Raw genomic sequence first — 23,193 nt, forward strand, 5'->3', positions numbered from 1 at the left:
AAACGACACTAATTTACTGTTTGGACCAGAGATCAAAGAGTAAACTGGTTACTTTCGTGAGGTAACGAAGATTTCATCTTTCCGTTTGTCTTTCGACCCACTCGAGCGATTCATTTTTTCGCCTTCCAACCCTCGAAGGAAATCGATTATTTCACGTTTCTCTTCACGTTTTATATCCGCGTTTCTCATCTCGTTTCTCATCTTTTCTCGTTTTACGTTTCATTCCTCGAGTTTACCATAAATTTTGTTTCCGGGCACGTAGCCTAGGTCGTAATACGATATTTTTATTCCACTTTTCTTTTTTACATGTGCATTAGGAAGGAAGATTACTCGAACGCATAATTCTTTTATCATTTCCTCGAAAGTACTCTAAACAAATTCAAATTTTACATAATTCGCACGAATCCCGGGTATTTCGAGACGTAGATTCTTGCCATAATGGGGGACTGAAGGAAGAATAATGCGTTCTCGCGTTCAACATTCTCAAGTATCCGAGTACAATTGTATTAGATTTTGGCAAGAATGTGCAAGATAATATTTAATTATGAAGCAGAAATATGAATTCGATGATCCACAATGACAATTCAATATATCAATTCATTCAATATGACAACTCATATATTGCGATAAAATAAACTTCACGACGAAATATCTACCGAGTTCATCTTCGAAGGGTAGCTTTGTATTATAATCGTGAAATTGAAGTACTAGCTCCTTTGTGCGATGACCACTCAATGACCGTCTCTGGTGGCTATTTCGATCGACTGTACACCTTCTATCCTCCGACCTCTCCTCGCACGACGTCGACCTCGATTCAAGCCACAGGACTTTGATCAGCGAGAAGATGGGTCGCGTGGCAGGCGCTCTCTACCATTACGACTGAAAGGATAAACTTGTCTCGGCTCGCCACTACCGCTCGTTTCTTGTTGCTCCCGTTATACGACCGGGATCGTCGCCATAATGTCTTTATCAGCCCGGCTCTAATTTCGGAGAAACCTAAACACGTAACTTCTAAAAATGCGGAATGATATGTTAAGCGTACCTCATTGAAAACTGCAACTACACAAATTATAGCAAGTGAAGGAAATATTTCGAAGAGGCAAGGCAAATTATCGGAGGTCCATGGGCGGACCTATTCCCAGAATCATGGGCGAGGAAAGACGAGCATGTTTACAAGATATGAGCATGGCCTAAACAATTGATACGGCTAGACCAAGACGGTCCCTGCGAACAGTGGACGGGACGGCACTTGGTCGAGAATCATAGAAGGGAACAGTTAGACCAATTTCTACACGAGACTTACATATATAATTTTTAACGATTAATAATCTGTGAATCTACGAAAATATAGACTTGTCAATAGTAGATTCGACTTCGTTAATTTCACCTCCTACACAAGACATCAAAACACAGTTAAGACATGTCGTTTCACGACTTACAAGGAAAATATCATCCCAGGTCGATCTCTCCGATTTGATTTCTTTTTGTAGGAGATGAAATTACCGAAGCGAAACCACTGTTAATGAGTCTATATTGTTGTAGATTTACAGAACATTAACTGGATTATTGTTCAAAACCGTAGATATGATCCTCGAGGAGGCGTATATAAAAATGGATCCAAGTGTTCCGTTCTATATTCTTTGACCAAGTGCCGTCCCGTCCACTGTTCGCAGGGGCCGTCTTGGTATAGCCGTATCAGTTGTTTAGGCCATGCTCATATCTTGTAAACATTCTCGCCTTTCCTCGCCCATGATTCTGGGAATAGGTCCGCCCATGGACCTCCGATCATTTTGCCTTTATCTCTTTGTGAATATTTCCTTCATTAGGTAGGGTGTTGTTAGCTGGCAGAAGAAAAAGAGCAAACAGGAATTAAGCATTCTCTGGCAAAATTTCTCAACTTTTTGTCTTTAACATACGGTTTTATTTTTATGAACCAGCCCTTAATATGCACCCACGCGTTTGCGGGGTGATGTGTGGAACAATTTGAACCGTTCTATCGTGTTCGCACTCACACCAGAGGGCAAGAGGGGGCGACAGTTTCCTTGGTAGCTGATCAATGAAATAGGTTGACACTTGACCTTCCCTTCTCAATTTCACGGGACTTTCTTTACGTCGGTGAACTTTGACAGAAACGTCACTACCTCACCGTGCCGAAACCCTTGGACTTTTCTTCGGATTTTGGCAGTTCCTTTCTTTTTTGTGCCGCTGATAATTCCAAGAGGAACGCGATTTTCGGTGTTTTTATACCTGCTGAAATCACCCTCCTGGGCGCTACGATGTTTCACCATGGCGGGTTGTTACCATTTCTACTTTTTACGATGGTTTCCGTGCATTATTCTTGTCTACTAGATTGCCGCTAAGAAACCGATGACGAAAATCTGATGTGTCTCGCAATTCTCGTAGGACTCTTGGTACTCGCGATGTCTGCCAGTTTACAAAGGAAATGAAAATTTGTTTCCATGGTATGCATTTCTTTTGTCCGTTTTCGAGAATGAAGCAAGTCTAACGGTTAAATGATTTTGGTTTCTGCATAAATATATCGACAGCTTTATATTGATACATTTACCAGATATCTCTTTAAGGTGGCCTTCTGTTTCTTTAAGTACAATTTCCGTAGTATTGTTTTTCTTGTTTTATTTATATATTACATGTAGTGATTTTGTATCAGAAAATGTCGAATAATTTCACGGTATTTAGGCCTAAAACATTGTATAAAATTTGGATGATTAGGTTTCATTGCTCTCCGTAATGCCGTACTTAATTATGTCAGTGTCTATTCTACTTATAAATATGATCGGTACCACTGGGTTTTTAAAACTATATCAATATGCTTTGCTGATAAGATTGAAATAAGTTTAAAATTTTTTTTTTTTTATTAAATGTAAGGTTTAGACTAATCAAGGCTATTTTAATAATTTTTAATGCGTATGAGAAACCAAAAAGGATCGGTATTATATCATATAGACATTGTCGTATAAAAAAAACATTTACCCATAGAACGAGGATATGATGAAGCCGTTTCACGCCTTTATTCTAGCAGGCTATCGGTCATTATCAATCTCTTCGCTGTCATTGTATTATATTTCCATTTCGGAAACCCCGTTTCGATGTAATAACTTCACGTTACGCTCCCGTTCGGTAGATTACTCGAAGTTCAACTCGACTTATACGAGTAATCAGTTTGGAACAGCCTTTGCCAAAAGTTTAAGCTGTAACGGCGGAAACTCCCGAGCCAATCACCAATTTCCGTTTATAGCACACCTTCAATTTTGGGGGACAATGCGGTAATTCGGATATCTGAGAGTAATTCCTGGACATTTATATCCGATACTGCGCACCGAATCCTATCAAGACTCTGAGCAATGTGCAAATTGAAAGTTGTTGCATTATAGCAGGACCTCAAGGCTCCACTAATTAAATCTTACGCCGCAATGCAAATTGAATCTGGTCCCAGAGAACTTCACAAATGGGGAAAAAGTCTAAAAGAAAACGCTCGAAAACTGACGTAGCTTGTCAGATAATTGCGTTCCCTTTACCGATCGCTTAACACTAGGTTTACGGGACCCGTCGATTTGACGGAATTCAAACTTCGAAAAGAAATACCGAAAAAACCATAACATTAATTTTAACCATTTTTCTATTGTAAATTAATCATTGCATCCAAAGAATTTATACACACAAATATTTTTTCCTAAGCCTTCTAATTTTTAAAATCTGTACGTACTATACCTATCTCTACGAAACCCGTAAAATTGACGGACTAGCTAATTTCATAAACAATCCATATATATTTGCTTCTTTGTAGTGAGTGTAAGGACGTTTTTCAAAGACAGGGTGCAAAAGTTTCAGTTATTGTAGACAGCCTCCGCTTATTGTAAGTATCTACAACAGGGTAATTGAATTTGGGCACAGTATTGTTTTTATTTTTCCAATCTCCTTTTTCTAGCAATCATGAGTAAATCCAGGAGATATAATAAGACATTGAACAAATTTGTCAACATCAATGAAGATTGTTCAGAGGATACCTCCAAAGAAGATCAATATGAATTACGCCAAAGCGAAGATGAGAATGAAAGTTTCGAATGCATTGAAAGTGGAGAGATAGAAGGAGCTTCAGATAGTCAAGAGGAAAACTTCTTGAAAGGGTGTCGTAGCAAGAAAAGGATGCGTATTCTTTCTAGTTCTGACTCCGAGGATGAGAGGACGAGCATTCCAATCATTTCCGTGATAATTTTTAAAAAAGTGCTTTTCTACTTATTAATAATTGATTTAAACGTAAAGCCTAGTGTTGTTTAATTCAGACTTAATTTGAATAAATCGATTTTTTAAAGAAAATCCGTATTTTCGTTTACCCGTCAATTTGACGAGTGCTCACAGAAATAGGTATATAAAAAACGTCCGTAAACCTACGAGGATGGTACCTGAGGTATCCCCCTCCGATTTTGTTCATTTTTAAATATGTTATAGAGGACTAAAATCTAAGGGACCCGTGTTTTTTTTTTATAGGCGGATAAACACTTTTAGGAGGTGAAACCAGGCTTCAAGGTTGGCCGTGCAAGGGGGTGAGTTGACTGTTTCATATAGAAGCACTCGACCGATTTTCATGAAACAACCGTCAAAATGTAGGGAATGAAGAATTATGAAACATGCATTTGGAATTTGTCGAAAAAATTTATTTTTAGAGGGTGAGCCACCCCTTTGATTACTTCTTTTACAGCTTACGCGAGCAGTAATTGCTCTATCCAAATGAAACTAGGTTAATTTATAGACCAGAACAATACAATAAAAGCTTCATTTATCCAAACATTTGGAAAAAATTGTTGACTCCCATTTTTTTATTCAGCGAAACTATTTGAATTTATTTATTATAAATAATTTTTTGTTTCCTTTTAATGCTAGTTTTAATAGCAAATCTTTTACTTTTACAATATAATTAAATTTTCTTCTGATACCGTTTTTAACATTAACACTTTCAGCTTGGTGAACTAGTAATACAAAGAATGTATCGAGTTACCAATACACCAAACTGAAAGTGTTAATGTTAAAACTGGTATCGGAGGAAAATTGAATTATTATATGTAAAAATAAAAGAGGAGTCAACAGAGGATCTAATCTAATATCAAAAGAAGCAAGGTATCAGTTTGGAAAGATCGATACCAGAAATCACTAATCTAAATGTGTCGATCGATGTTAAAAGTATAAAAGGACGATACCACTAAAGTACGAAACTAAAAGTGTCAATGGAAAGAAAACTGAACCATCCCTAATCTGAACGGTTTTGATAATAATAGTTAACCTGAAAATGTCAGTGTCAACGATTTATCGTGACAATTTGATATAACGAATAACTTCAACGAAATATTTATCTAACCTAAAAATGTCATCAATATCTAAGCCAAAAAAATGTCATGTTATCGATATCAGTAATCTGAAAATCATTCATTTGTCACGATATAGAGGAAACGGCACATATATGTTTGCCTCAAAATATCATCTATGTTTATTAACTTTATCATCGGAGTCTCACTGAGCGCGTTGTGTGCCACATAGAGCGCGGCGTGTCACATGTCGAGGATAAAAACCAATCAGAACTGCAACGGAAGTGACCACGAGGTTAAGCGCATTTCTGATTGGCTTTTCATCCTCGATACGTTGACGCGTCGTACTCTGTGTGATCGTCGATCGCTGCAGGGCTGAGCGCCGCAGTTCATTTTCATTCCGCGAGGGGTGCCATCGAATGTCGTACGAAAAGTCGTATGAAAGCTGAAGTATCATGTGAGTGCGAAAATAATAGTCCGTGACTGGAGGGGTGACGATGACGATAGAAGAACAACGATTCTGAGAGTGCCGAAAACTTTGCCGTGCCATGTATTTACGAAGTTAGCAGCAATCATAGTCGGGTAAATTTTAAAAAATCCCTGATTTTTTTGCTTGATTTTTTAAGTTGGTTAAAAGTTTATTTCTTTATCCGTAGCAATGAAGAAATTATATTTCTATTTTCCCCACTCCTGAAATCTCGATCCTTACTGTATAGCACTCTGTAGCGCGTCTCGTCGAACTCAACGTGCAGGGCGCGTTTTTCACATCACTCAACGCTACGAGTTTCTCGCTCTAAAAACGTATTTGGCTCGAAACTCTACCGAGTTTCTTGATCTTGATAAATATCATCAATTTGACTCTTCCAGAAGACAGGTTATGTCGATAGAAATTGAAATGTCGATCACTAAACGACTATTTACATTCAGCTCTCGGTTTGCGAGGACGACACATTAATTTGGATATTTGGATCATCCGTGGAAGTTGAATGCACGATACGTGATTGAAGTTCCACATACGACGTGGACGCACTGTTTCGAGATTCTGGCGTGACCTCAAAGCCCCGGTGATTAAAATCTCTGCCTCTAAATTGAACATGGTTCTACAAAAGTTTCCCTATGGTGGACAACTCCACCGAAAAGCTTAACAGCCTTTTTAGCTTAATCCACTTGTTTTGTTTGCTTTATCGATCGCTGAAATAAAACGACCTTCGAAAGACGAAAGTACAACCATGCAGGATATTTTCATAATTACTCGAGCAGTAAATAAAGAAAATGTAATTGAGCATTTTTTAAATAACACGTTACTCCTTTCTTTTGATAATATTGTTTGTCCATAATAGCCGTCGAAATTTAGGAATCAAACTTCGAAACGCAAACCTTACTTCTCTAGTACATAATGAATGACGGAACAGTTTCTATCTTTCTGCGACGTCTTTACAATTTTACTATTTATGCTAATTATAAAAATGAGTACTTTTTTAAACGCACAAGAATTAAGTAAGAATTCGATTTTCGATATTTTCACAATGCCTGCCTTTTCACCCGAATAGAAAATATGAATTCTATTCGCCATTCGTCCGATTGAACGGTCACGCCTGTTTTCTCTTTAATTGGCACTTCGCAATCGGCTTTAATTGGATATTGGGAACTCCCCCAATTATAGTCTGGGTGTGAACGAACCTGTCGTGACATCAACGGGGAAACCTCATAAAAATCTGACTTGCTGATTTTCTCGAAGGTACTTTGAAAAGCCCTCTGGAAGGTTTCTAGAGAGGATAGTCGGGTTTTGTTCAGATTGATGCTTTGTTTTTCCTCGCTGACGTATGCCGGCCCACCTAGGTGATGCGCTTTGCTTGAAATATTTCCTCCATAAGTGACTCAGTAGTTTGGAGACATAGAGCGGTCCCTAGGAAGCGAAGAATTCACTGGAAAATAGTCTCAAAGAAAAATTTACTATTTTGCTAAAGCGTTCTTTTTTCGGCATCAATCCATTGCTTGTGCCTTCGTCACAGACTTCATTTTATCGATCAGTAACTGGACTTTGTAACTGGATTTTACGTAACAATTAGTCGGGACAAAAATACGTGCCTTAATATTTTTTTAATTGTCTCTTTTTTCGAATCGCGTAAAATGCTATTTCAGAATATGGTCATGAACATTTCTTGATCATTTTTTATTTGCATGTAAAATTCTTGAAGTTAAGTTAATATATAATTCTTAAGTGTAAGTTAATTACTAAGAACTGAATTATATTTCGCCTGAAGTCAAGTTTATCTTTCGGTAAACTTCCTCCTTTCAGTTTTTCTTTCGAGTACTTCCCCTTTACTGGTTTTTCAATTTATAAAGTAGCTGTTGCCCTATCCCGCTTTCTCAGGAAATAATCTGTACCAAAATCTAAAACTCGGTCGGGGATCGAGAGGCATAAATTTCTGCATGAATCGTACAACACGCTTTTGGTTATTACTAAATCTTTGTTAAAGTTGTACAAAATTCTATTACGGGATAAATGTATCCTTTGTCTTTGTCCCGCGATTAAATCGGAATGGAATTTTAAGTTTGCACAAATTAATAGGAATTGACTCAATCACAAACCTGCACGAAAATGTAAGTTAAATCAATGAACGATAGTAAAAGACGTATAGAAATATATATAAAATAATAAAAATACGTAATAAACGCTTAGGTTGGTTAGAAATTTCTTGTAGTCCTGTTATAATTTTTTATTCTTCAAATGTTTATTTAATCAAACCATGTATAGATTAACGTTAAAAATTCTTTGCATATAAAGATGATGAGCACGAAAAACACAACTGGAGGTACAAATCCTTTCTTATTCGGACAATCCTAGTGCTCGGACCTATGAAAAACATTCATTCTCAAGAATTACTTTGTGCGATCGGGTATGATGACGTTTCTACTTCCTTACATTAAATTTTCAACCTCAAGTGAGAGAAATGTTAAAAACAATAGAGTAAAAGTCTACTTTCCAAGTCTGCAACCAATTATGTGATGCATATTTAAAGTGATATACAAAGATCATTCTACATATATAAAACATCAAAATATTTATAAAACTTTTCTCCAAACTGGGTACACCGAATCATTTGAAACATCAGTACGTGATTATAAAGGCCCTAAGAAAGAACGTGGGGTTCGTGAAATTTCTCTGTGTGTGCGTGCGCGCGCGCGTGTGTGTGTGGGTCTGTCCTTGGTTCTAGTCTGGGATAAATAAAAAAAATGTTATTACAAATTAAATTTCATGGTCACCGCGTTCTTCTTCTGGGCTTCCATAATCACATGCTGAAGTACCAAATGATTCGGTGCACTCAGTTTGGAGAAAAGTTTTATAAATGTTACGACGTATTATATATAGATATAGAATGACCCTTTCATGTCACCTTAAGTAGCTGCAAAGNGTGCGTGTGCGTGTGCGTGTGCGTGTGCGTGTGCGCGCGTGTTTAAATGGCCCTTTCATATCACCTTAACATCTTCAATAATTGTATTAAATGATACTCCTTCTCGTCTAGGCTATCATTCCGCCAACTTCGTTACACACGTTCCACAGTCTTCGTTACTTCGAATCAACAGAGACACAAGCGGGTTATCGAAGACGGAGTTAACTTTCCCTGTCTTTGACTCTCCATCTGTCGGCGAAGATTCTCTCCCGACCCTCAATTAAAGCCTATATTCTCCGGCTAATCGACTCCTCGACGCTTAATCCCCGCTAAGAATCCTCCAATCTCGTGGACCAAGATGGAGTCGCGTAAATCCGCCGCACGTCCCACCATAGATCCTCCCGCGCTCTGATGCAGCGGATATTGACCTAACTGACGTTTCCGCCCGGCGTGCTCGATCGCGTCCCGTTCGTGCGCGCGAACGTCCCAAAGGTCCGACGGTAACCTCACGGAGGGATTGGAACTCACTATCAATGTCAGTTCCTTGGATCGAGAAAAGTATCGAAACGTTTTGTCTAGCCTGACTTTGGAGCATTTGTTGCCCCGGAACAAATTCTCCGGGATAGTTCTGGCACGACCTCGACCTTTCGACTCTTGCTCAGCGATAAGCGGTACGCTGGGAAAACTCTTCGTAAGCAGAAACTCTGTCCAGTTTGTTGATTTCCCACGATTTCGAAACTTTTACGCCTGGGAGAATAGGGTACTCCCATCATCTCGGTGGCCCCGGTTCGTTGCTCAAATCTCCCACCAGTCTATATCCTGAAGAACTTGAAGTACCAATCAAGACCTCTAATCGTCGCTCTTAACCTTTTTACTAGCTCGGTCCCTTCGAAGAGTATTCACGCCGGAGACTCTCGGCTTTCGAGATCCTTGAAATCAACTCCCCGGGTCCCTCGACGACTCCTTTCCCCGTTTTATCGATCACGTTCGGACAAAATCACCGAACGCTTTCCTTGATTTCACATTTCTCCCGCTAAATGGTTACATCGGTTAAAACTAATTTAATAGTTTCGTATTCCGTAACTCGAAATTTTTCAAATACATCCGAAACGTCTTCCTCGTCCTGCTTTAAATTAGTTCCTGTATGTTTCCGCCTCGTGCGAAGACAAACACGGAACACCTTCTGTTCCTTTAACCAATGGGTCAAAAGGTCTTCCTTGGAAAGATGTAAACCACGTTTCCATACATTTTTATTCTAGAACGGAGTAGGCAGGTAGACTTTCTACGCAGTTCCTCTTAAAGATAAGGTCCAAGATCCCCATACTCAAATATTAGCACCGAACTAAAATTAGTCGATCGCCTCCGAATTCCCTGTCCGAAATTCCGCTCGACCGATCCGACGTTCGAACTTCCCGCCAGTTGCGTTCCCGTGACACTCGGCCAACCGAGGTACCCCTGTTAGCCCTTAACCTTTCCACCCGTTCAATTCCTTCCAAGCGCGCACTTCGCACCGGTTCTCTGGATTCTCGCGGCCCTATACGAGCGTCGCGCCAGCGGTGACTCCTTTCGCTTTCTCTCTCTCTCTCTCTCTCTCTCCCTCTTCCCCGTTATTCGCGAAGGAGCGGGGTCGGTCGTCCGTCTCGGTCCGCGTTTTCCGTGGGCGAGACGGCGCAGCGAGACATGGCCGCCAGTCACGAGGTCGCGGGTCGCGGGCGGCGCGGGCAGCGACGGGAAGGGGCGGCGGGGAGGGGGTTACTCGGCCGCGGCGTCGTTTCTCTCGGTCGTGCTCCTCTCTCAGTTCTCCCTCGGCCCTCGGAGGTGAGCGCGTCGCTCGCCCTCTCTTCCGCTGACGCGCGCATCGGGCGACGCCGTCGCACGTGCGTCCCTCGCGAGTGTCGTGCACGTCACGTGACGTCCACCACCCTACGTCGCGAAACTAATGTCGAGTAGACGCCGAACCGAAACAGCGTTGCGGGAGACGCTCGTCCGTGCGAGTCGAAATCGCCGTCTCGATTTCTCGTTTGTCTGGTCTAAATTATGGTAGATCAATGAGCGTCGATCATGGGTAATAATAATAATTCCGAACGGTCTCTCGACAATTGATCCGCCGAAGCGTCCGCGCGAGTGGCTCCGGTCTGCGCTGCCCGCCCATGAGGAACCTCCTGAAATCTCGACCTGCCGTGGGCTCCACCACGGACGGATTCATAGGATTCGGATGGCTGCGTTTAAAAGTTTCCTAAAGGTCGCTGCGATCTTATGGTGAGAACCGAGAAACCGAGGACTCGACCATCAAGAGAGATTCTCCTCGATAAGATGGTTAGGGCGCGCAACTCCTCGGAAAGTTCGCGAGAGCGCACCGAGGAACGATCGGACGGACGTAGGTCGCGCCGTCGCGGGAGTCCGACGTGATTCGCCTTCGAAGGACCGTACTCGTCGCGAAGACTGGATCGAGCGAACGGGACGCCGCACTCCGGACATATCGTAAGAATTCCTAGATCTAACGAATTTAAAAGCGGACCAATGAAATTCTAGCGCAAAAAGCTGGATCTACTCGATCCACGGCGCGAAAGCGCGTTCCCCTGGATGCCCGAGCATTCGTATTCCACTGGCGTTCCAGCGAACGACCAATCAACTGCCTCCCGCGAGGGGAAGCGAGCCAACCTCTGAGTTTAGGGGCACGCTTTGATTTGCGGAAATCCCACGAGCAACTCCGAGAGCTCGCAATCGCTTGCCGATAAGGAAGTCGCTTTGATTTCCTGGAGAGAACCACGACCAATCCGAGCTTCCGGATCCAGGAAGTGGGAAAACGGAACCATCCCTCGAGATGAACTGAATATTCAGCGGGTATCGAGTATGTTCGCGGACCAAAGGTAGAGCTGCACGCTTATCGAAGGAGACTTCGGAATCGACCAATAGAGACACGCTTCGAAGAAGGGACCAAAGATTTTCGGATTTACCTGGGAGACGCGGAAGACCGAAAAGCCGCCGATATGATGGATTGGGGAATCAGACGTGAGTCGTATTCTGTTCTCTCCGATTGTGGGACGGTGACGTGTAGATATATTTTAGATGTTACACACACGAATGCCCCCGTAAACGGAAAAATACATATATTTGCTCTTAACAAAAGACAGCATCGTCGATAGAGATTTGCTCTTCCTGCTGTAATCGCTGCACTAACGGCAAATATGTTTGCAATCGTATCGAATACGAATGTAATCGTAGGCATGCTTCCTTTGAAAAAAAACTGCTTGCTAAATTAATATGTAAATTTGTAACGACGTCCAAGAAAATATCGTTACTCCTGGATCAAATGAGCGATATACGGTTTGTTTTAGCTGGTAAAGTATATTGCAACAATGAACGTAATTTTGTCGCCTGTACAGCGATAACATTTGTACGACCAACTTTTGCTGACTCGTTTACAAATATCTAGATTTGCTGAAATAAATAACACTTTTTATTATGAATGTGAATTATTGTTTTGTGGATAGATACAAGACGTTGCATCGCTGTATATAAATTTTATTGGATATTCCCTGGGAAAGAGAATACGTTCTAATATCGAGTCATCGTTTTGAACAGGATCCAAATAAGTTTTAAGAATATTTATTAGGTCATGCTTGAATTCCCTTCCCAGAAGTGTTATAGTAAAATATTCTCAGAATTCCTCGTTTAAAGCAGGCAGCTTCAAAGCATGCTTTCATTGATTTCACATAAATCTTTATACTACGATGTATTAGCAGTACACTTGAATGCAGACTTATTTTCGCAATTATAAGAGAAATGGCTGAAGAAACGATTTGTCATTCTTGGTACTGTTAATTTATGCAAAACATGAATGTCCCGAATGTAAGAACACGACGTATTCTACAAACATAAAGCTAGCAAAACCAAGCACAAATATCGATGCTTCTGTAGAATGTTTGCATGTCAAACCGTCGTAAAAAGAAAAAAAACATAAAAGATGCTATAAGTTTTTGTACGTCTATTGAGGAATATTTTATTCGTGCACAAGCTGTTGTTTTCGATTTGTACCATAACATAATGTAGGACAAGGATGTACTGACATAAACGGCTAACGCGACCACCAGATAAAGACACATTGTTCCGAGACCTAACTGCTTTGGCAGATGTGTAGATATAATCTTGGTTCTCTAATCAAGGATCGCTATATAGCTGCCACTAATCCTCGGCCACGAGATGAAAAGGAAAGGGGACGCCTTTTGTGGCTAACAGAGCTAAATTTGTTCACCATACAAAATTATTCCCCATGATATTGCTTTGATATTGATTCATTCACCATAGCCCTTTTATATTATGGGTTTACATTAACGAAGTATTGTTCTCTACTTTTGATAGAGAATTGATCCCGCGCAACGTACCTTGCCAGATCTCATCTGGCGGGACAAGTTAAAGCCGATGAAATTTAAACCCAACTTCGCCAAATCATTCATTCGTTCTTTTCCTATCATCGACTAGATAAGAGGTAAACGGTGTTTTGGTTAGGTGATCCACCAGATACGATATGAACCACCCTGTACATGAGCCGGCATATCTGTGCACACTTTTGCCAGCCGCTGACATTATACTTTCAGCACTCCTGGAGTCGTTTGTACTTCACCGTTTGCTTCGATTTGCGATTCAGAGTATGCAGGGTCGGATTGAGTTTTATGACTTCGAAAACGGTTCCGGGTCGTCACCCATGGAAGCGAGCTACTTCCTCGGTGGAATTTCTTTCGAAGCTACGAAGCGAAGCGCGGGTCACGATAAAGTAGCTCGCTAACTAATTTGACATATCTTCCTAACCGAGGTTTTCTAAGATCATGGAAGCACCTAATTACTTCCGAAAATATTCACTAAACCACTTTATCGTACGTATCGTTGTCCAGTTCTGTGCACATCCATTGAAAACGACGCCTTAGTAAAAACCGGAATAGTATGTAGTATGAGTTGAAAATATTCATAAAACCGATCTGGGTAAAGGAATGAAATTTGCAATACTTGTAAAAAGTGAATGTAAATGGAGATCTTTTACCGATTTCACTATTTAACAAATAAACCACTGAAAAGTTAAAACTATCGGCATTAATGATACCGATGGCAAAGCATCGTTTCGTCCGATATGCAGCAATTTTCTTCACGTTGAACGGATGGGCTGTAGCTACAAGAATTTAGAACTGATTATTCCTACGTTGCAGTAAATGATTTCTGTTGACTAATAATCCGTACATTGCAAAAGAAGCTCTTTGGCTGAACTGCTAGGTATTTTATCTCATGAAATTATTCTTTACATGTGCATCGAGATCGCTCTGGTCTAACTTCGGGTAAAAACGTTAGTTGCGTCAAGCTTTTTTCCATATTCCAATTAAAGTGCACTCCATCGATTGTGCATTAGACGTAACGATGAGTCTTCGTTCAACTTGGATTGTCCTTTCGATCGCTTCAACATTTCCGATACGCTATTTCCGTGCTGATCGTCGAGCCGTCATGTCGAGAACTCGCTTCTTTTCTATTCCAAGGAAAAGTGTTCCTTATGTATATTCGCTTCTCGATTACGACAAACTGGAGACCCTAATTACTTTCCTCGGTACCGTTAGCGAGCGTTGTAAACGCTCAGCCGAGCGTCGAAACGGACGACGAGGATAGGGCGTACTTGCGGAAAGAGTCGAGGATTCCATTTCCGCAATTTCTCTTCCATGTAAGTGTACCTTGAACTTCCTTTGTGGCTCCTTCCGTGGTTTGTCGTCGATCTGAGTATTTTTGACCCATCTTGTTAATAGCTTAGAAACTGCATCGATGGGTTCCCTATAATTCGTTTCCAAATTAAATTTAGGTGCGCGGGGTTGCGGTTAAATCGGTACCAGGAAGCGATGACGAAAGTACATCGGAACAAAGTCGTTTACACTGCATCTTAAATTGTAATCAGTCTTGGAAGCAGATTCTTCTCTGTCATCTATCGTTTCTTTTTAATTGATAACTTCCAGATGTGATCGACTTAACGCAATTAAATTATTCCGCTTCCGTGCACAATAGAAATAATGTATCCTTTAAGAGAAATTTACCTCGGGAAAGAATTACCTGAAAATCTTGCGAAATGTAAGTTAATTAGATGTGTCCATCACGATTAAGAAAACCGGAGTGTAATCAGGTTGGTGAAAACGTGTTGTGGATCGCCTGCAATCGAGTTGCAGGAAACCGATTGCAAATGATTCGCAATCGGATGGAAAATTGCTGTGGACTTACAGCCTCGCCAATTGGTTTCCTCCGAATGGATTATTGAAACGTAACGAGTCGCTGATGGGCAGGTGAAACGTTCTCTTTAGCGGATCGCAATCTATTTTTTCAGCTCAATCTGTCAAATGCAGATTCAATTTTATACTCTCTGTAAGTCAGTGCAGACTTTTTTTTTTATCAAGAGTCTTCGTCAATAAAATTTCAATTCACTTATTAATTTGATCACTGATGGCATGGGACGAAGTGCGTTCATATTAAAACCTCGGAAATGTTGAATAGACTGTTTCAGTCCTAGACCCTACGCTTGTTGCAAGAGGTTATAAGAAATAAGCACCAGTCAAAACAAACAGATTAAAACGATGTTAATAACGGAAATCGCCGAATTTAGACGCGAACGTTGATCATTTTCTCTATATTAGTGAAAGTTGTATTTCTACGCATATACGTACAATATATGATTATTCTAACATAGGATAGTGTGGCGATTACATTCCTACGAACGTTAACTCGCTCTTTTTATCTTTCCATTCTCCTTTTTATATTTTACCAATAAAATATATTTCGTCTTTTTATGCCTCTTTTTCCTCTGTTAAGTCCACTTAAGACGTGGTTGCAGGGCATGCGTGCTTGTAAATCCTCGAAAAGACATAGGACTCGTGCGGGCCTGGAAAATGTCCACATCTGGGCATTTGTGGCCCACAAAATCGTCCTCGGGAGTTTTTTTTGTTTTACAAAATTCTTAGTCATTCTCTAGCTGGCCGAAATAAACATTGTTCTCCTTGCAACAAATCGTTGTGTGATTATTTCGACGCAGCGCTCTGCGCACCTCGGTGGCATTTTTCACGTGCCTTTAACAGACTGAAATTCTTGTTATATGAGTAAATGATAATTTAATTTTTAAGTAATATTTTTCATAGAACATATTTTATAACATTACACGAGCATAAAATCCTCTTGCCCTTCTGGTGTTATCGTCGTTCGGGTCAGAATTCGAGTGAATTTGAAATGAAATACTTGTTATTTCATAAATACTCGTTAATGCTTGTGCTCAATTTTCTCAGGAAAAACTTGACTCATTACCATTACATACGGTCGAATCGGTCATTCATTCTTGTTGAGGAGTACGCGTTCCCACGGCATTACATCCGTTAATCATTAAATTACATCTTCCCATTTTGAGCGCGTTTTAACAGTGAAACTATGCCGGGTAGAGCGCAAGATGCATCCACCGTTGTTTTCTGATTCAAAACGGGAAATATATCGCTTTTTAGCTACGTGTTTTCTTCCTATCTCCCCAAAAACTTTCTATATTTGAAATCGTCTTGTATCTCGTCTCATAAACGAGAAATACACCGCGCTATACGAGACTCGTGTTATATACAAAAAAGGCGTCACAATATATATATATACACGTGTAGAAATTCGCGTTATACGGAAGTCTACTGTAATTTAACAACTACTTTTAGTTGCTACGAATGTTTATTCTTGCCGTAGGTACCGATGTCTGAGAGAAAACGGTGCTTCGCGTTTCTGCGAATCTTTCTCGCGAATTATACACCTCTTTGCGGGGACTCGCTCGACAAGGGTGCACTGTATACACACGTGTCAAAGAGTAACACGGTGCTAGTTGGTCCCCAGAGGTTACGATTGACCTCGTTACGCCAGTCGCGCATATGTCGCGGTCCCGTGTCGCGACAATTCTCCCTCCAGCTGTCAAGTCATTCAAGGCCGATTATCGAGGCACCGATTCGAGAGTCATGATTAAAAACGTGCTAAATTCACCGGTGCACCTCTCAGGAGAGCTGCACTCACGACGAGAAGAAAGCAATTGCGTGAAGGAAAGGATGTAATCGAAGCCTTTGAAGACTGTTTTGCGAAAGGAAATGCAGTCCTTAGGGAATTCGGGAAGTGCTCCGATTTCAATAGTTGTACCGCATTTTATGCGCGCTCCGGTTTAGGGAAATAGAGGAAGTTAAAGCATCGCGATTTTTCATCTTCCATCATTCGCCGCAATTGCGTGAACGGTTCGTTAATATTTCACAAGCAAGATGGTAAATTGCGGTTCCTAGGGGAAATATCGCTCACGTGTTAGGAAAATGAGGTCGTTTCGGATCAGTCTTTTATAAGCGTGCTGGATATTATGGAATACATACTGTCAGTCGGCGTTGCGCTTATAAAATTATGTAGAAATAAGTTCTTTTGCAATTGATCTTTCTACACATTTTCTTGAAAAAGAAAGGAATTATAGTACCACTTCTTATTCAGAAGAACACATTGCACGCATAGTCTCCAAATTCTGACCGTCCAGAGTATATTTAATGTGTATTTCTGAAAGCCCGTGTTGACTGTGTCTACAAATACATCCAATTTTACTTCGTTAATCGGTTATTACCTAATAACCTAATATTAACTCATTAGTTAATAAGCTTAATATAACCTAACCCAAAGAAGGGTGAAATATTATGTAACGGAATATCGAACCCTGAACTTCGTCACTTGGCCTCAAATTCCCGAGGGAGTATTCGGTTTGTTTGCAAACAGAGTACTTTGTTCATTGTGGGTTTACCTACGTCAAAGATGTTTTGCTAGCCGGACGAAGTAATTCTCTCTAACAACCCAATATTGGGTGCGCTCTATCAAGAGCGTGTCTATTTTTACCGTTCGTTTCGTTAGTTCCTTGACTTCGACGAACCAGATGCGCATAGGTCAATATCTGGGCCAGTCGGCTTGTTCCAGCAATTGTAATCCGTTTAAGCGACGATCCCTTAATTACCCTCTCTTTTGAATTATTGGAACTCTTCCTGGTATTCATTTACGATTGCGACAATGTACACCTTGCCCCACATCTACTCGTTTACGAGACATGTGGCGTGTGATCGTTTTTAATTAACAATATATTCACATGTAAATGCTTGAAAAAGGCGGCTTATTACAACTTTTTTTTTTGGATAAAACAGTATCACGGGGTACGAAATCTTTTTGACATTAATTAAAGAATATTTGAAGATGGCAAAAAATTATATTGTTTCTTGGGTGTAGCTTTGAATATGTTATATATTACTGTGAAGAAACATAACATAAAATATGACAATAAGCCGATCTGAAATATTAAATCCAATGTTTTCCTTAAAATATATGTGGAAATTCAATGACTGATTCACGTTTAAACTAAAAGTATTCTAAATTAATTTGGAGACAAAAAGTAATTTGCATCCGTCCGTCGCGCAGAACTTTGAGAGACTTCACGATTTATAGGGATACTGCCAGAGCCATTCGCGTTGTACTTTTAATGACTTTAGGCTTTATTAAGAATCTTTTCGGTGTTTGATTTTCTTTGGGACCGGTTACCCACGTTCCGTAACCTTTAATCCGATTCTTCGCTTCTTTGCTTTCGATGTAAGTGCGCTACCTCGCTTGAAAGGTGACTTAACGCGTTTTTTCATTCATCACCCTTCCATCGGCTTGCGTATCTTGAATTAGAACTATGCAGTGCTGCTCCGAGCGTCCGATCTTTTTCAATCTGACAATCTGACACGGGCAGAAACTGACTTCGATGCCACGTATTTGGAGGAGGTTGTGAGAGGAAACGTCAGTTGCAAGTGATGGCACGAAGCCGTCGCCGATCAATGCAGTCGTACTCTGAAACTGCATTGGCACGGGATGAAGAAAGTCCACCTCGAATAGAAGTTTTTGAATTCGAAAAGTCGATGTGTAGCCTGTTTGTCTCGTTCGCTCGCGTGCACTTTAAACGATTGGGTCAATAGTTTTTTCTCCTCGTTACACTTGGCAGGAACCTCCGCACACCTGCGTCCGGTAACACTCGTCTATTAAGTGATTGGGGTAATACAATCTCTTTCTCTCTCCTGCTCACTCGCTCTTGCATTTAAATTACTTATACCAAATAACGCGGTGCTATTAAAGAATGAAGAATCTTTATTGACGTTTTAGGAAAACGTACGTTTACTGTGAAAACTTTATTCCGCTTGCGCTTGGAGATTTCAATTACCTGTGCCGTTCAACGAGCTCGGATATCTCGTTAGGAACATACTTAATGTCACTGGAGCCGTTGGCAGAGAAGGTTCAAGACCGGTAACATTCTCCTTGTTATTTGTGTTCCCTGCGTAAATCCAAGATGGTACTTCCACTTCGTAGATCTTCGTGGAGATTTGTGTATAGATATGCGATAACCTTTACACCCACGCTAAAATCGACATTAAACACCCGTATACTGTTCCGAGGATGAACTTACAGGAATCCATCGCTGTGTTAGTATGCCCTCTTCCTTTTCGCACGCTCCAACGCTGAAGCTTATTGCAGTTTCTGTTCTCACACCTAATCAGAGGAAGCTGGCTTGAAAATTGTAATTTCGCTTACCGTTGACGTTGCAGGTCCAAAAATAATGAAATCTCGCTTTGAATTTTTTTTATCGTTTTCTGCGCTTTCGGTAGGAGATTTCCGATAAATGTAACGTTTTCAATCGTCATCGCCAATGTCAATTTCTGTTCCCGGTCTTAATGGAGAAACGATAATACTCCGTGGAACGCAGAGATTTTCCATCTTCATCTCTTTGAGCAGGGACTGAAATGGTACACGTCATTGAAATTAATAGGCTTATAACAGTTACGATCATTAAGACTCATGAATGGCCTTAGATTAAATTATAGTAGAGTAACCTTCAACATCTGGATTAAAGATAAATCTGAGGTTAATATCAAAAACTTTATTGACAGCGAGATACCTATATAACTTTGTAGCAAGGTCTAGGCAAATTATAAAGACGCGTATATTTTGCCGTGCTAAGGATATGGCACTTGTTTTTGGTAAAAAAAAAATAGAGGAAACTAAAAATAAATAATAAAAAAAGTATACCGCTTTAGTGAACCGAGTACTAAAAAGTTTCGATACTTAATCCGAGTTTCTCACCTTGAGGCACGTGTTTTATAGGTACTTTGGTGTGGCATTTTTATTCACAGAAATCTGTGCCTTAAACTACCGACATTAAAAAAGTGTTTCACTAAAATCTAGGAATATACGTATAATCTTGTGTTCCCGCACATTCGTTTCCGTCTATAAACTAATAGAGTTACTCTGAAATAGATGAGCAGCATTTTCTTTATATGAAAATAATTGCCCGTGGTTTATCTTAAAAAACTGAAACTTTTGTTATAGTTGCATAAAAGGATTCAGAACTTAAAACAGTACAAAAAATATTTTATGTAATATGAAGCATTGAACTAACCGCTTAAATTAACACAACTGTTTTCAAAATGTTAAATTTTCAATGTCGTATAATTTTCGAATCAAAAGTTTACGCGCAGTGCTGCAACATTATAAGCTTTAAAATGTTTCTAATGGGCCCCGTGTTTGACAGATCTAACGATTACCAGCAGCATTGCTTGGAAGCTTAGCATGCAGTTTCTCAAACGGAGTTTCCTATCATATCGTTATTTAACGCGCTCGCAGGAAACGGTGGCTTAGAATAAATTTTCATAGATCGCCGCCCGAGAACAATGGCTCCTTCATTACCATAACTCGGCGCCTGTTATTTCTGGGTGCAACGAGCGATCTGATTGCACAGCTGCAAAGAATACTTTTTTTCTCCCTTATCGTCGTATTTTTGGCGATTGAGAAATCTCTTAGCCTCTAGATTATACTTTACCCCTGGGAACCGGGCAATATTTATATTTTGGATTCGAGATACTCGTTAGAAAAATTTGTTGGCTGTAACTCAAAAGGAAATCGAACTAATTGTAATCGAATCGCGACTCATCAAATTACGTGGTTTATATAAATCTGTTTTTATTACAACAGAAAATTATTGCCGTCATGAGGACGCTCCGTTAACAACGCCAATCGGTCTTTCAATTGTAAAATATCTAAATTGGCTAACAAAATGAAATTATACCGGTAACACTTTTTTTTTACTCCAGTTACGGTACACAGTTTCTTTACTGCACTTTCTTGCTTTCGAAGTTCAAGCGTTCTCCTGATTTCTCCAAGGTTTAGCATTATCTGGGGAATCAACTCGTTCGCCTGCTCGCCAGTTTCCTTTATATACTATTCAGTGAAATATGCATTAACTTCCGATGGCAGGGGTCACTGTCAATACAGCGTTGACGTCCGGAAAGGTTGATTGGAGTTGAACTTAAGTTCATAACATTTGAAGCTGATAGGTGTCCTCCCAGTAAATAATTTAACCATTACGTTAAATTCACCATTCCATCGATTGTACTTCGCTAAACTTCTCAGATTATTTTTAAACGCTTTTTTAGGCACAGCCTTTCTCCATTCCGTTAAATGAGTATTGATTTTTATTAGTCTTTACTTACTTTTATTTAAATTGACCTCAACCTAGTAAAAATCTTGCACTTCACCATCCAAAAGATAGGAACCCAATCCCTGATAGTTAGTATTCGAATTTCATCGTGGATCTTGACTTTTAACTGTCGGTGACGAATTGGTTCGTCGAATGGAACCCTCATGTTAATTCGCACTTCTCTGGGATGCATGCAATTATAAGCTGAATTTGGAACAAACGTCCAACTCGGTAAAGTGCTTACGTCCTAGGAGATCGATTGAACCCGAAGGGAACGGAGCTTCCAGTATGGGGCTCGGCGTCCGACTCCTCGACGGTGAATTAATTTAACACCCCGACGTCTAGACAGCAGCTGTCCAATTGTTTTCTTATGGGCGGCAGTTCGCTCGAATCCAGTTTACCGAAAACACACGGTAGATGAAAAAAAATCGCTTCACCATCAGGAGTGGAGGAACTTTAGAGCTCTTGAACAGGGGCGAATTCTGCAGTCGATTAACTCGAGATATAACTCGCACAATAAAGTGTAACATCTTAATCGATCCAAGTAGAAGGGGAACGATAGAAGATATAACGCTTAGTAGGGCAATTTAACATTTTATTTGCGAATTTTTTCGATCTAGTACCCAATTACACTTTTCTAGTTATTCCTTCAGGGGAGCCGGGATATCGCTTGTTCATCAGAAGTGGCAAATTCTCCGGATTATTCGCACCTCGTGTGGGTTTCCTTGGATGTAGTTATCCGTGCGAATTCGATTAAACGCCCAAAGTGGTCGGCACCCGAGGAAGGGGTTTATTTCGGAGCAAGGGGCCGAGGGTTTTAACTCTATCACTGAAAACTGCATTACCGAAGGCTAAACTGGATGACTCTCACAATCATATGTAATTATGATGTAGGACACCAAAAATAAAGTAATTTTGAATATATCACCAGTGACATTCCCTTTCCGAATTACTGTGATTTATTTGAGAAAATCGAGAATGCACCTCTGACTTCGTATCTGTCGAGTTCAGCCGAAGTCTCGTAAGTTCTAGGATGCCTCTTCCGAGTATGATAGTCACGTGCAGTATTGGCTAATTGATAATTACTTACTTCAAGTTGAGTGAATCCGCCGAGTCCACATTGTAAAGTTGGTTACCAACGTCAGTTGCTGTTAGTAGTATTTAATTGTTAAAGTTGGTTTCTACGCGATTGCAAATACCACTCATCTAGTTGTCCATAGATTTGTTAGCATTCATTTAGCCTTTCCCTCTTTTCGATTCACCAACCTAGGTTCGAGGTTTGATGAATATTTGATAAAAAAGACCGTTTTTTTTTTTCACTGTTTCCGAACGTCACGCTTATAGATCCACCTTCGTGCCGTTTCAGTAGTCGGACAATGCTGGCACTAGCCCGATTAGCGATTTGCAATTTAACGCGCGTTCATTCGCTTTTATTACACGAACCAGAGGCGATGTCAAAGGTGGTGCGGCTCAAACAACGTCCCGGAATCAATTTATTGACTGCACCTGCCACTTCACGTTATCTATTCATGAGTGGAATAATGCGTTTACGTTAAGTTAAAAATATGATGTTCAATTCGATTCTGATGACTTTCAGGTACCCTAAAGCCGTATGCATACGTCCCGCCAAAACCGGCGCCGACGCCGACTTTTCTGCCAAAAACAATGTAATTTTCATTTATTTACATTATCACCACCGAAAAAAAAAAAACAGTATCGGCACCGATTTTGCTGGTCGGGTGTCAGTAATGTCCATTTAGCACCATTTTGGACATTATAAATATCCTATCTTTTTCTACTGAAGTACTTATCGCCAATTTTGAGATATGGCCACGGTGCATTAATTTTCGCTAATTAATTTCTAGATCCAGAAATATCATTACTTGGAAATCGTACCGTACTAGACTGCAATGAAAGATTAAATGTC

General features: G+C 40.3%; 1 protein-coding gene across 6 annotated transcripts in view; it reads left to right on the plus strand.

The window, feature by feature from the left end:
• Positions 1 to 23,193, plus strand: part of LOC105698895 (afadin) — a 136,398-nt gene that overhangs the window by 74,481 nt on the left and 38,724 nt on the right. The gene's annotated exons all lie outside the window — the stretch shown is intronic.

This window comes from Orussus abietinus, unplaced genomic scaffold (assembly GCF_000612105.2).
Source record: "Orussus abietinus isolate OABI.00-Male unplaced genomic scaffold, Oabi_2.0 scaffold179, whole genome shotgun sequence".
Taxonomy (NCBI): Eukaryota; Metazoa; Arthropoda; class Insecta; order Hymenoptera; family Orussidae; genus Orussus; species Orussus abietinus.